This window comes from Gossypium arboreum, chromosome 11 (assembly GCF_025698485.1).
Source record: "Gossypium arboreum isolate Shixiya-1 chromosome 11, ASM2569848v2, whole genome shotgun sequence".
Taxonomy (NCBI): Eukaryota; Viridiplantae; Streptophyta; class Magnoliopsida; order Malvales; family Malvaceae; genus Gossypium; species Gossypium arboreum.
This window is the reverse complement of record NC_069080.1, coordinates 50,505,937-50,520,068: the sequence shown is the minus strand read 5'-3', so window position 1 is coordinate 50,520,068 and position 14,132 is coordinate 50,505,937. Positions and strand designations below refer to the sequence as shown.

At 35.0% G+C, this 14,132-nt stretch overlaps 1 non-coding gene across 1 annotated transcript; it reads left to right on the top strand.

The window, feature by feature from the left end:
* Positions 1-10,034: 10,034 nt before the first annotated feature.
* On the top strand, positions 10,035-10,141 carry LOC128284775 (small nucleolar RNA R71). The gene has a single exon (XR_008275197.1). It is a non-coding gene; the product is annotated as a small nucleolar RNA R71 (small nucleolar RNA).
* Positions 10,142-14,132: the final 3,991 nt, after the last annotated feature.

The window sequence follows — 14,132 nt, the reverse complement described above, 5'->3', positions numbered from 1 at the left end:
TTCTATTTAGATTTGATGCATAATTATATGTTTGATAAATGCATATTTTTGCAAGTTTGAAAATGTATCTGAATATAATATAATGATTCCATTTTGTTATAATGAAATATAAATGTTATTGAGTTACTTAATTGCTTATGACTTACTAAGCTATGAAAGCTTACTGTGTGTGTTTATGTTCGTCTTTGTTTTATAGATTTTGGAATCCAATTACGAGCTCAGGGATTTTCAAAAAAAGTCCATCACACTATCGACTGTTTTTGGTATTTTTAAGTTTAAACTTGGATCTATGGCATGTATAGGCTAGATTACATTTAGTTAAGTTTGAATTTGAATATGTATTAAGCCATGTGAATATGGCTTGTTTATTTTATTAGGTTCGATTTTAAGTTTTGATCAAATTTTGGTTATAATTAATATGGTTGGAGTTTATTTTGGTATGACGTTTAAGTATAAACAAGTTTCAGTTTTGATTTATATATGTGAAGTGGCTGGCACTTTTGGTGAGGGTTGTCTAAGTATGGTTTTGGTTTAAATCTATTTTGAAAACATCGAGCATGCTATACGTGAATGATATATTTAATATATTAATGATGATATAGTCATATGATTTAATATGATTAAATAGGTGAAATATTGTGTTAAGTATGTATGGTGAGATTTAATATGTTTGTTCGAGTATGATTTAAATTAATATAATTATATGAGTATGGATTTGTGATAAGTAAAAGGAATTTTTGATTTTAATATATTGCTTGTTATGTGATATAAATATGAATGTATATTTAACATGTCGTGTCGATGCTATAATATAGAATAATATATATATATATATATATGTGTAAAATATGATTGATACATATAGTAATGGGGTGAGGTTATGTAACACCCCAAACCCGGCCTAGACGTTATGGTCGAATCTGGTGCGTCACATCAAACCATTTTTCAAATTTGATCTTTCCGGTGAAAATCCATTACTGAATCTAAATTCCTTTATTATATTAAACTAAAGTTATCATCAAAACATTTACCAATTTGTTTGCCTTTGGTATATTACCTCATTTAAAATCGCGGAAGCATTTTGAAAACTTTGTTGTTGGAAGCTCGTGTTCCTTAGAAGAATCATGCCATTTTGAAATCTCGAGTTTTCCTAGACTAGCAGTTTAGTATAAGAAATCACAATCCAAATTAAAACTTAAAACTCACCAACGGCCTTATTACATAAATTAAAAACCCAAAACAAAATCTAATTGCAATTAAAAGAAACAGAAACAGTAGTGTGGCCATCTTCGAGTCCCTTACAGCTCCAAACCATCTAAGCTTAGGAATTACCTGCAAAGTTAGAAACGGGGTGAGTTTACGAAAACTCAGTGTGTAATCCCAATAACAAACAAATAGTGAATAACACGGTATCAGTACAATCTGGGCCAAAACCCTATTCATTCTCCACATATACTGGGCCGAAGCCTTTCGTTTAACGGTTACTGGGCCGAAGCCTTTTCATAAATCATATCACTGGGCCGAATCCTTTACTGTAAAAGATATGGCCCATAGGTCCATTTCACTATCACATGAAATACAATGAATGTATGCAAGCCCATTTGGGGAGACTACTCAACCCACCATCCGCTACTCTCCACCCGTACCAACCAAGCTCTCCATGTGGGGAATAACTCAACCCACCCAACCAAACTCTCCACTGGCAGCATAGCTACTTTATCATATAACTGGAGCGCTAGCCTCTTTTAATAACTGGGGCAAAGCCCTTTTTGATAAACTGGGGCAAAGCCCTTTTCGGTAAATTGGGGCAAAGCCCTTTTAGCACTTCCTCCATTTTTATAAAACCCAGCCCATGCAACATGTCATGTATGCAGAATGTCATGCCCATATTTGAATCAAACAATCACAGTCAAGTCATTCATATCACCAACATATATTCACAATCAAATCCGTCAACCACATAGTCCAAGTCAGTCACTTGCCCACAAGGGCAAAACAGTCATTTAACACCCTAAGGGCAAAATTGTAATTTTACCCCACAAGGGTATCTCGGTAATTCTACCCTTCAGGGGTATTTTGGTATTTCTACCCTACAAGGGTATTTCGATAATTCTACCCTACAGGGGTATTTTAGTAATTCTACCCTATAGGGGTATTTCGGTAATTCTACCCTACAGGGGTATTTTAGTAATTTTACAAACCAGGGGTATTTTAGTAATTTACTGATCGAGGGTATTTTGGTAATTTTGTAAACCAAAGGTATTTTAGTAATTTTGTAAATTGAGGGTAAAACGGTAATTCTATAAATCGAGGGTAAAATGATAATTCTATAAATCGAGGGTAAAATGGTAATTCTGTAAATCGTGGGTAAAATGGTAATTCTATAAATCGAAGGTAAAATGGTAATTCTGTAAATCGAGGGTAAAATGATAATTCTATAAATCGGGGGTACTTTGATAATTTTACAAGTTGAGGGTATTTCAGTAATTTTACAATCGACGATATTTTGATAATTTTATAAATCGGGGGTACTTTGGTAATTTTACAAGTTGAAGGTATTTTAGTAATTTTACAAATCGAGGGTATTTCGGTAATTTTACAAGCTGAGGGTATTTCGGTAATTTTAGTAAACTAAATATTCTAAACAGGGATAACAATACGAATAGGCCTAAAGCCTATTCTTGGCCCAAATGGGCCCACACGCTCGTGTGGGCCTTTTAGCCCAAATCTAGCCACAAATATGAGATTTACCTAGCCTAGTCCAATATTTACTACACAATCAAACAACTTATCCAATTGGACCCGTAGGTCCATTGGGCCCACATGATCCCTTTCGGCCCATCGCAGCCCGAAGTAACCATCCTATAGCTATAGTAGTAAGAAATACACACCTGATAGGAGGCTGGAGTTAATGCACGCTCTGAGCACTCTTAGCCAACGCCCAACCCAAACGAGCACGCCATAAAGCGAAAAGGATCAGCCAAGAAAGGTACCCTTACTCTCCTCATGGTTCTCTCTATTTAAAGCCAGCTTCGCAACCACTCTTATGTTAGCTTCCCGATGTGGGATCCCTCCACCATCAGAGTTTAAATTCAACACCAACTCTTGCCGCCCCCTGTTAGCAAAATAAATGCTCTTTGATTGCCATGAGTTTCGAACCCTGGACCTCCTTGCCAACTCTATGACGCCACCTTCCTGCCTCTTATGTGATGCTACTTTTCCATTAGACCACAAGGCTTTTTGTGGCATATTTTATCCCTAATTAATTATAAGGTCTAAAGGCCAAAGTCCAGGTTCCCTTAAAAAAAACCAGAATAAATTGCAAGAGCCAAGGCTTGAACCCAGGCTCCCATACAACCTTAATGACGCCACAACCACTAGACCACATGCTTCTTTGTGTCATTTATTTAACACAATAATTTAAAAGGCCCTCATCCAAGCATCCAGGTTTTTTTTCACTTAATACCAAAATTTTTGCTAAAGCCCAGGTTTGAACCCAAGATTTCTCCAACACTTCTCAGGGCCATTAACCACTAAAGCAGACATTTAATTGTGTCATTTCATTGCACAATTAAATACCTATATACAACCTCCTTACGGACCCACACTCAAGGCTCAATACTTCTAGGCCCAAATTCGGGGTGTTACAAGTTATGCAAAAGAATATGTAAATGGTATATTTGGTTTGAATGAAATTATGAATGTATATTTTTGAAGAGTGGATGTTGGGCTGTGTAATGGAATAGATATAAATATAAGTTTATTTCCTTTAATCATTGTTTATAAATAAGATGTTAAGCATAATGAATAGTTTGTGAAATGACTATGTTTAGATTTGGCAAACAAGGTGAAACTAACTTTCGGTGGTTGTATAATAATTGAGGTATCATGTATTTGATGAAAAGTTGGATTGCTTTGGTTATATGGATTTATATATAAACTTAGCCGAAAATGTGGCTATTAAATTAGTTTGAGTATGATATTTGTTAATTTAATTGATATGTGCTAGTAGCATGTTAAAATTTGAGTTGGTATGCTATACATATGCTAGATGAATAATTAATATATTATATATATAAAATGATGTATTGGTGTGAAGGATAAAATAAAATGTTTGATTATTCAGTCAGGTAATTTGGCAAATGTTTCATATGTATAAAGTGATAGAGCATAATAAAAGTAGACAGCAAACAAGGCATGTGTGTTTGCATGTTACATATATGTGTTTGGTTAAAAATTTAACAAAAGACCATATGAATAGTAACTTTGTTTTTAATAAAGTTTCATGTATGTCTGATCTAAGTAATTAATAATGAGATGTGTCTATATCCGGCCATTTGATAATGATTATAGTTATATGTTATCTAATTTATGTGTAACCTATAAATTTGGTTTGATTTAATATATATCTGGTTGTAATTAAGATGAATAATTTCTATGTGTATTTGTAATTATCCGAAAGTTGTGTTTAGTTAGTAATACTTCGTAACCCTTTCCGGTGACGGTTACAGGTTAGGGGTGTTACATGCCATCACACATAAAGTAATATAAAAATAATATAAAAATAATTTCTCCAACCCTGGTTTATTGGTCTTGAAACCACAGTTCCAACTAGGCCCAAAAATCAGGTTGTTACAGACCAGCCCTTGATGGTTCAACAGTTTTGGAGGTAGTTTTGGCGTGAGCCATTGAAGACTAATGAAAGAAATCTTGGAGAATGTAGTGGAAGAAAATATAGAAGATTTTGAAGAGAAAGAACAGAAAAAATGGAAACTTTAGGAGAAACTTAAGAGATGTGAATAGTTGAGAAGGGGAACATAAAGGAGTTAGTGATGATAGTTAAGCAAAAATGAAATGTGCTAAGGAAGCTGCGTGACTTGGAGGAGGAAAGAAAGAAATTAAGAAGACTTTTTTTTGGGGGGGGGGGGGGAGGGAATTTGAAGTGACCTAGTCCTCAAACAAAAAGTTTAGCTTCTCTTCTGTAGGCTCGCCAAGTAACAGAATTGGCCCAGCTATCCAAAAAAACAAATCTCTCCCTTGGAGTTTTCTACTCGGTCAACCTATATTACCTCGTACCACGTTATCCATTTACCGATTTTGTTGCAATGCTATGACAAACTCCTCTTAAAACCACAATTGCTAAGTTCACATTCTTTATTTTGTCTCTGGAAATCATAGAAAACTTTTCAAAAATAAAAACAGAAATGGAAACAATATTAAATGAATACTAGAAATGAAATTAAAGTACATCAATTAAAGAAAAAAAATTGTTAGCTCAAACATCTCGGAGGTCAATGAAGTGCTTGTCTCGATCCACATGGGAACCCCAGTAGTGCTATAAGTGTTGCCCATTAATTTTAAAAGTGAACCCCGTCTTCAAGTCTTTGATTTTAATAGCTCCATGAGGATATACCTAGGCTACTTTAAAAGGACCTAACCAGCGGCGTTTTAATTTACCAGGGAACAATTTGAGCCTATATTTGAATAACAACACCTTTTGTCATTATTCTTTTATCATGCCTTGGCATTATTCTTTTATCATGCCAACACTTAGTCTTCTCCTTGTACAGCTTAGCATTCTCATATGCTTGTGCTCAAAACTCCTCCATTTCATTAAATTCTAACAACCATTTCATGGTCAGCAGTGACTCAATCCATGTTTAGCTTCTTAATAGCCTAAAATGCTTTGTGCTCAAGTTCAACAAGAAGGTGACATGGCTTGTCATAGACAAGCTTAAAATGTAACATCCCTAACGGTGTTTTGTATGCGGTATTATAGGCCCACAAAGCTTCATCCAATCTGGTAGACCAATCCTTACGAGTATGATTCATCACTTTTTCTATTTTTTTTTAATTTCTCTGTTAGAAATTTCAACTTGTCCATTTGTTTGGGGGGTGATATGTTGTGGCAATCTTATGTTTCACCCCATATCGATGCAAAGGATTAGCTACCAACTTACAATCAAAATGAGACCCCTTATCACTAATAATTGCTCTAAGTGTACAAATCTTGTAAAAATGTTCTTGTGTAAAAACTTTATTACTCACTTTGCATCATTAGTAGGAAGGACAACAACCACGACCCACTTAGAGCATAGTCCACTGCTAACAATATGTACAATTTGCCCACTAATGGTGGAAATAGACCCATAAAGTATATTCCCCATAAATCAAACAAGTCAATCTCTAGTATACTTTGCAATGATGTTTCGCGTCTCTTAGATAGATTTCCTATTCTCTGACAAAGATCACATGACTGATAGAATTCATGAGCATCCTTGAACAGACTTGGCCAATAAAATCCTGACTAAAGTACTTTGGCAGCAGTTTTCATCCTTCCAAAATGTCCTCCATATGAATCTGAATGACAATGCTATAGAATGCTAAGTATTTCGTCATTAGGAGCACACTTCCTAATTATCTATTCAGGACAATTTTTAAACAAGAAAGGTTCATCCCAATAATAGTGCTTGTATCATAAAGAAATTTTTGTCTTCTTTGACTATTGAGATTAGGTGGCAACACACCATTCACTAAAAAGTTCACTATATCGACATACTAAGGTAATCCAGTGGCAACTAACAACTTTTCGTCTAGAAAATCTTTTTTAATAAGTGTGTCATGACCATCTTCATTTCCAGCTTCCAACCTTAACAAGTGATCAACCACTTGATTCTTAGTCCTTTTTTCGATCTCTTATTTCCAAGTCAAACTCTTGCAACAAAAGTATCCACTTAATCAACCTTGACATAGCATCTTTCTTGCTTGTTAGATACTTAATAGTAGAGTGATCTGTGTATACTATGACCTTTATACCAACTAGATAAGAATGAAATTTATCGAACGTGAACACCACATCCAATAATTTCTTTTCCATGGTGGTGTAATTAAGCCGCGCATCTGGTAAAGTTCTACTAGCATAATATATTACACGTAGTATTTTGTCTTTCCTTTTCTCCAATATGGCTCTCATAACATAATCGCTGGCTTCACACATAAGTTCAAAAGTCAGTGTCCCTTCCGAAGCTACTATAATTGGTGTTGCTATAAATTTTTTCTTTAACTCTTCAAAGGCTACCAAACAATGTTCATCAAAATTGAAAGGTTTATTTTTCTCTAACAAAGTGCACAAGGGTTTAGATATCCATAGAAAATCCTTAATGAACCTTCTATAAAAACCTAGATGACCTAAAAAACTCCTAATACCCTTAAACTGGTGGGAGCTGGCAATTTTTATATCACTTTGGTTTTTTCCCTGTCCACTTCAATTCCTATTTGCGATATCCTATGCCCCAGAACAATTCCTTCACAAACCATGAAGTGGTATTTTCCCTAATTTAAAACAAGATCCGTTTCTTCACAGCGTCACAGAACCAACTCCATATTTTTCAAACAATCCTTAAATCATTGCCAAACACAAAAAAATCATCCATGTAGACTTAAATTTTATTTCCACCATGTCAGAGAATATGAACATCATACAACGTTGAAAAGTTTCTGGGGCATTACATAACCTGAATGACATTCATTTGAACACAAAAGTACCATATGGACATGTGAAAGTTGTCTTATCTTAGTCATTGAGAGCTATGTCAATCTAATTATATCATGAATAACCATCCAAAAAATAGTAGAAAGCTTTCTTAGCTAATCTATCCAACAACTGATCAATGAATGGTAGGGGAAAATGGTCCTTTCTAGTTGCCTTGTTAAGCTTGCGGTAATCCATACATACTCTCCATCTTGTGATAGTGCGAATTGGTATGAGCTCATTGTTATCATTACTTACCACTGTAACACCTCCTTTCTTGGGTACACATTGTAGAGGACTCATCCATGAGCTATCTAAAATTGGGTAAATGATGCCAGCATCAACTCACTTAATAATCTCTTTCTTGACAACTTCTTTCATAATCAGATTCAATCTTCGCTGCTGCTCAATGGAATTGCTAGGGCAATCCTCCAACAAAATTTTATGCATGCAGAATACAGGGCTAATTCACTTTATATTAGCTAGGGTCTATCCTAATGCTTTATTAAATCCCTAAAGAACTTTTAACAACCTTGCCTCTTCCTCAAGTGTTAGCTCCGTAGAAATTACAACCAGTAAATACTATTGTCGCCCAAATATGCATTTTTCAAATGTTGTGGCAAAGGATTTTACTCCAGTGTAGGAGGTTCCTCCATAGAATGTTTAGGAGGATGAAAATATCGATTTGATAAATCCAAATATTTAAACTTCTTTATTCGTCTATCCACTATTTTCTTGGCTTCAATAAGTTCATCGAGTTCCTCAAAACTTACTGTATCATTCATCTCAAGTGATCTTTGTGACTAGAGAAATTGCTGTGGAAAAATTTGGTGAACTCCTCCACTGTTGTTTGTATCAACCCAATGGCAAAGCATTAAATACTTTGAAGGTACATGCTGATCATTTACCCTAATAGTCAGCTTGCCTTTCTGCACATCAATTAACATCCTGCCTGTAGTTAGAAATGGTCTTCCAAGAATAATTAGCATATCTTGGTCAGCTTTACATTCTAAACTAAGGAAATCCATAGGAAAGATAAATTTGTCTACTCTTACCAGCACATCTTCAATTTTACCTTTTGGATGCGCGTATAATTGGCCAGCTAGTTGCAATGTAACTGTAGTAGGTCTTGTTTTTCCAATTCCTAGTTTCTTGAAAATAGACGTATGCATTAGATTTAAACTCGCTCCTAGATCACATAATGCCTTACAAACATAATTATTTCCAATTGAAGATGGGACAGTGAAACTCCCTAGGTCCTTCAACTTTAGAGGTAATTTATTCATCAACATTGCTGTGCACCTTTCAATGAGAGCAACAGTCTCAAATTCTCCCATTTTGCACTTTTTTGACAATATATCTTTCATAAATTTCACGTAATTGGGCATTTTCTCCAAAGCTTCTTCCAGTAGTATGTTGATATGGATTTGCTTTAGTACATCCGAAAATCTTTAAAACTGAATATCCTGCCTAGAATTATAAAATCACTGAGGAAAGGTAGAGGTGGTTATCCTTTAGGTTGTTGATATTGTTTTTTCCGTGGCATGATTGTTGACAACATGGTCTGATTCTACCACAACATTTTATTACTTACCATTTTTAGGTGTAGCATATTTTTTAGATGAGTTTAAATTCTTTCCCTGGTTGAGTCTATAGTTGTCTTCTTCTACAGTGGTATCTTGAACAATGCCTTCTAGCTGAGTCCCACTTCTAAGAGTAATTTCTTTGTATTGTTCCTTGTCTTGTGTTCTTGAATTTTCTGTATCTCTTGGCAATGCTTCTTGTGGTCTCAAATTCAAATCATTCACTATTTGCCCCACTTGATTCTCAAGAGCTTAGAGAGACGTAGTCTGACTTTAAATTACAGTAGCCTTATTCTAAATTATAGCATTGTTTTTAGCCATATATTCCTTCAGCAAGGCTTCAATGGATTCGAGGATGATGATGTTTGACCATATTGAATATTTTGTATCAGCAAAAGATGATTATAACCAGGTGATGCATTCTGTCTTAAAACATTCTTTGAATTCTCCACACCTTGATTGTTCTAACTAAAATTTGGATGTTGCTTACACCCTGAATTATAGGTGTTAGAATAGAGATTACTATTCCAGTTAAAATTACCCATGTAGTACCAGATGTTGGGTTTGATGGGTATTCATCAAACACATGATCTTTACCACAATAAACATAGGATAGCTCGGCCGCTTTCATTTCCTAAACTATAGTAGGTTTCTTCATTGTTTTGATGATACAAACCAAAGAAGATACCTGGGCTGTCAACAAAGTGATTGCATCAAGCTCTATAGTACTAGTAGCTCTTTTGCTCGTCCCAACTCTTATGGTCAGAAATTGATAATCATTGTTGGCAATCTTTTCCAAAATTTCATATGATTCATTATAAGATTTATCCAACAAAGTACCATTGGTAGAAGCATTAAATACCATACTTGTAAGTGTATTCAACCCATTCTAGAATATCTCCATCTGAGTCCAATGTTAAAATCCATGCATCGAAAATTTCTGAATTAAGTCTTTAAATCGTTCCCAAGCTTCATATAATGTTTCATCCTCTGAGTGCTGAAAATGTGTGATTTCATTTCTAAGCTTGGCATTCATATTTGGTGTATTATACTGCAACAAAATTCTCTGGCAAAGATCATTCCATGATGCCACTATTCCCGACGGCAAAGCATTCAACCATGTTCTCGCACGATCTCTTAAAGAATATGGAAACAATTTAAGTCTTAGGGTGTCTTCAGGAACACCCCATTGTCTAAACGAGTCACAAACTTCTAAAAGAGTCTTAAATGCAATCTTGGATCTACAAGTGGTAATGTAAGAAACTATCCTACCGTTGTAACATCTGGAACATTACCGGTTTCAACTCGAATTGTTGAGCTTGAATTTGTGGTCTGACTATCCCTGGATTCAGATCATCCAGAATTGGCACAGTATGCTCTCGGATTGGTCTGTATCAGTCGTCTATCACCCTACAAATAGGAGGATTAGTGTTCTGACCATTCAAATTATCATTCAGACCAGGTATCACCCTACGAATAGGAGGATTAACGTTCTAACCATTCAGATTATCAATGAGATTAGGATCATTAAGACCAAGCCATTTTTGCAGTTATTTCTATCTTCTTCGTGAAGTTTTTTCGTCCTCTTGGTCAAAAGGATATTGTTTGTTAGCAGGACTGCCTCTTCTCTTACACTGATGACAAACCTGTAGAAATTAAATTAAACTAAGTTAAATAAAACTAATGGAATTAAGTAAAATAACCAAACCAAATTACACCAATTTGCCGATCCCCAAAAACGGTGCCAAAAACATGTCGCGTGTGAATATGATATGCAGATTGTGCAAGTATACACGTCAGATCAAGTAATAAAGTGATAAGTAAGATCATCTCTACAGTGATCGAATTAGGTATAAAAGTAATCAAGTTATTATAATGAGTTATGATTACTGCTGTGGCAAATAAAGATAAGTATGCAGTGGTAATTTAAAGGGATAATAATGTGTGCTAAATGTGTACTACCTAATACTGGAAAATGCTTAGGCAAAGCAAGAGTAAAAATGGAAAGGCAATTATAAGAATAACTATGTGAATAATATGTAACAAACAAGTAAACAACTAAATATGTTATGGTAAGATGCTACGACAAAGGATAGAGGATATAAGATGTTGATTTGGAAGGTCGAGATTACTAAGAATCTACCTTTCCTATCAAAAATGCTTCGGCAAAATCATACTCAATCTACTGCTCATAAGAGTTTAGTAACACCTTTCACCCGTATTCAACGCCGGAACAAGGTTCGAGGCATTACCAGACTTACATCACAAACAATCATACAAATCGAGTCATAAATTTGCATCCAAATTAAAACCATTCACATTCAATCATAAAGTCCCTAGTACGAGCCTACGAGGCCTAAAACATGCTTTGGAAGTGGTTCGTGACTAAAATGACAACTGGGAAAATTTTACAAAACTGAGAAAATTTTTCCACTAAAGAAGGTCACATGCCCATGTAGATATGGGACACGCCTGTGTAGGCAGGCCGTGTGGTTACACACGCAACTCTTTGTTTTGTACTGCATGAACAAATTGATGCCACACGGCCAAGTCACATGCCCGTGTGCTAGGCCGTGTGGATAATTATATTTTCACAAAATAAGTGTAGACTTCACACGCCTAGGACACACGCTTGTGCCTGAGGTCATGCCATCCACATGGCTGAGACACAAGCCCGTATCTCCACCTGTGTGCTCAATTCTGAGCATTCTGTTTCTCAAAATTAAGGTGCAAGGGACACACGGCCAAGACGCATGCCCATGGGGCAGACCGTGTGTCATACACGGCCTAGATGCACGTCCGTATGTCTACCTGTGTGGACAAAATAAAGGCTATTTACCAATCCATTTGTCACCCTCATTTACACCTTTACACACAAGTTCAATGGCATAAACCATGGCATGTTTAAACAACAACAACATCCATAATCAAAACTAAATCATGTCATTCATTACCAACACTTAACATATTTACTATAGCATGTTTTACCAAATCAAATCTTACCAAACTCACATTCACAAGTGTCAGCATGAATACTTCCATCATGCATAATTCTACTTAGATTTCCTAGCACACCAAAGGACTAATCTTATCCATTTCAAAACAAATCCTTTAACCATAATAAACATATAGCAACCCAATGCAAAACACATAAACAAAAGGCATTATCACATATACTTATATAAATGGGCTTACAACCATTTTAGCCAAAATAAGCCAATTACATGGCTAAATACTAAATCACCTTAAACAAATATAAGCCAATACATTTGGCCAAATCAAATGACACATATAAAAAAATGACCAAATCCCTATACATGTCATACTTTCAAATACTAAGATCATCAATACCCAAAATAAGAGTTTGATAGTGTGATTCGAATCTCTGACTATCTTCGATCCAAGTTAGCTTAGCAACACTATAAAACATGAAAAATAAACGGAGAAAGCTATATAGCTTAGTAAGCTTGTATGCAAGAAATAAACAACCTTACCATGCATATAACATTCAAATAATATAACATAATTAAATATAAATTTATCATAGTATCATAAATCATTCCATCACAACACTTACCTCATTTTCATCATTTCAAGCATTTAGTATGTAACATCCTGAATTTGGGGCCTAGAAGAGTTGGGTTTTGAGTGCAGGATTGAATAGAAGAAAACACGCATAATTAGGAAGTTTTAAATATTATCGTTTCAGAAAAAAAATTTATTTTATTAAATTACCACTAGAAAATTTTCTTGTATTTATTATTACGGATATTTTAAATTTTATAAAATTTTAATTAGTATTATGAGATAAAATTATTATTATTAGAAAAATATTATCAGATGTATGTTTGAAAATTTTATGAAAATTTTTATTATTTATCTTGTATTATTGATATTTGAAATTTTTATTATTAGATATATTTATAAAATTATTATTATTATCGGAAAGGAAAAAAAATATTAGTTGTAACGCCCTGATTTTCGGGTTTATTCGCAATTTTCAATATTTTGTAAAGATTTTTAAAATTTTGTATTTGGATGTGGAATTAGTATTTTGAGTAGGTAAATGGGCTTATAAAAGGCCCATGAGTTGGCCAAAATCCAGTTGAATTTTTGGAATTTTAGACTTAGGAGTTAGGGGTTCTGGCTAAGTGGCCTTAAGTGGAGTGATGGGTAAATTGCATCACAAATGAGCCTTTGGTAAAGTGGCTAAGTGACGCCACTAGGGAGCTATGAAGGTGGTGTGTAAGTGTTGGGGGAAGACTTGGGATCGATTCCCTTTGTTGGCAAATAGGTGCATTTATTTTTTTAGTGCAGGAGGGGTAAGTGCTAGAGTTCAGGTGGATTCTGCTAGAGGAGAGTTGGATCGGTTTAACTGCTTGGATTAAGGAGTGATAAGGGAGAGATTTAAGGATTGGGATGAGGCTAGGAGTTAGCCGAATGGGGGAATTGAAGAGGAAATCGGCGGGGATTATGAGGTAGTATTTCGCACTTAGGGTATTGTTGGTGCCGCTTTCTTCCTTTTACACCTTAGGATCGTTCTTTTCTCTTTTTCCTCTCTAGCCGAAACTACCACCTCCCCTATTCTTTTTCTTCTATTTTTTCTTTCTTCTTCTTCAAAACTATTCATCATACCTGCTATTTATCAATACTTTTGCGAATCCATAAAAGCCGAAATCCTGTGATCATTGCTTGTGCCGATTTCTTCAAAGCCGTGTTCTCCTATGTTCTTTTGTTTTTATTAATTTGCAATTATCTTTTCTTAATCCTAGATCTCGACCGCAATTCTACTTCAAGGTTGTAGCCCCACATTATCATCTTCTTCATCACACAAAGCCGAAAAACCATAGATTTGGGGCTTATAGCGAACTTCAAGACTTTGGGGAATCGAGTTCTCTGTCGTTTGATAGATAAATCTACACTAGATTGCGTGGAAATCAAGTGGGAGTAAGGGGTAAGTACGTATCATCTCGGATCTATTTTTATTTTGCAAAGTTAAGAAAAGTCAAGTCCCTAAA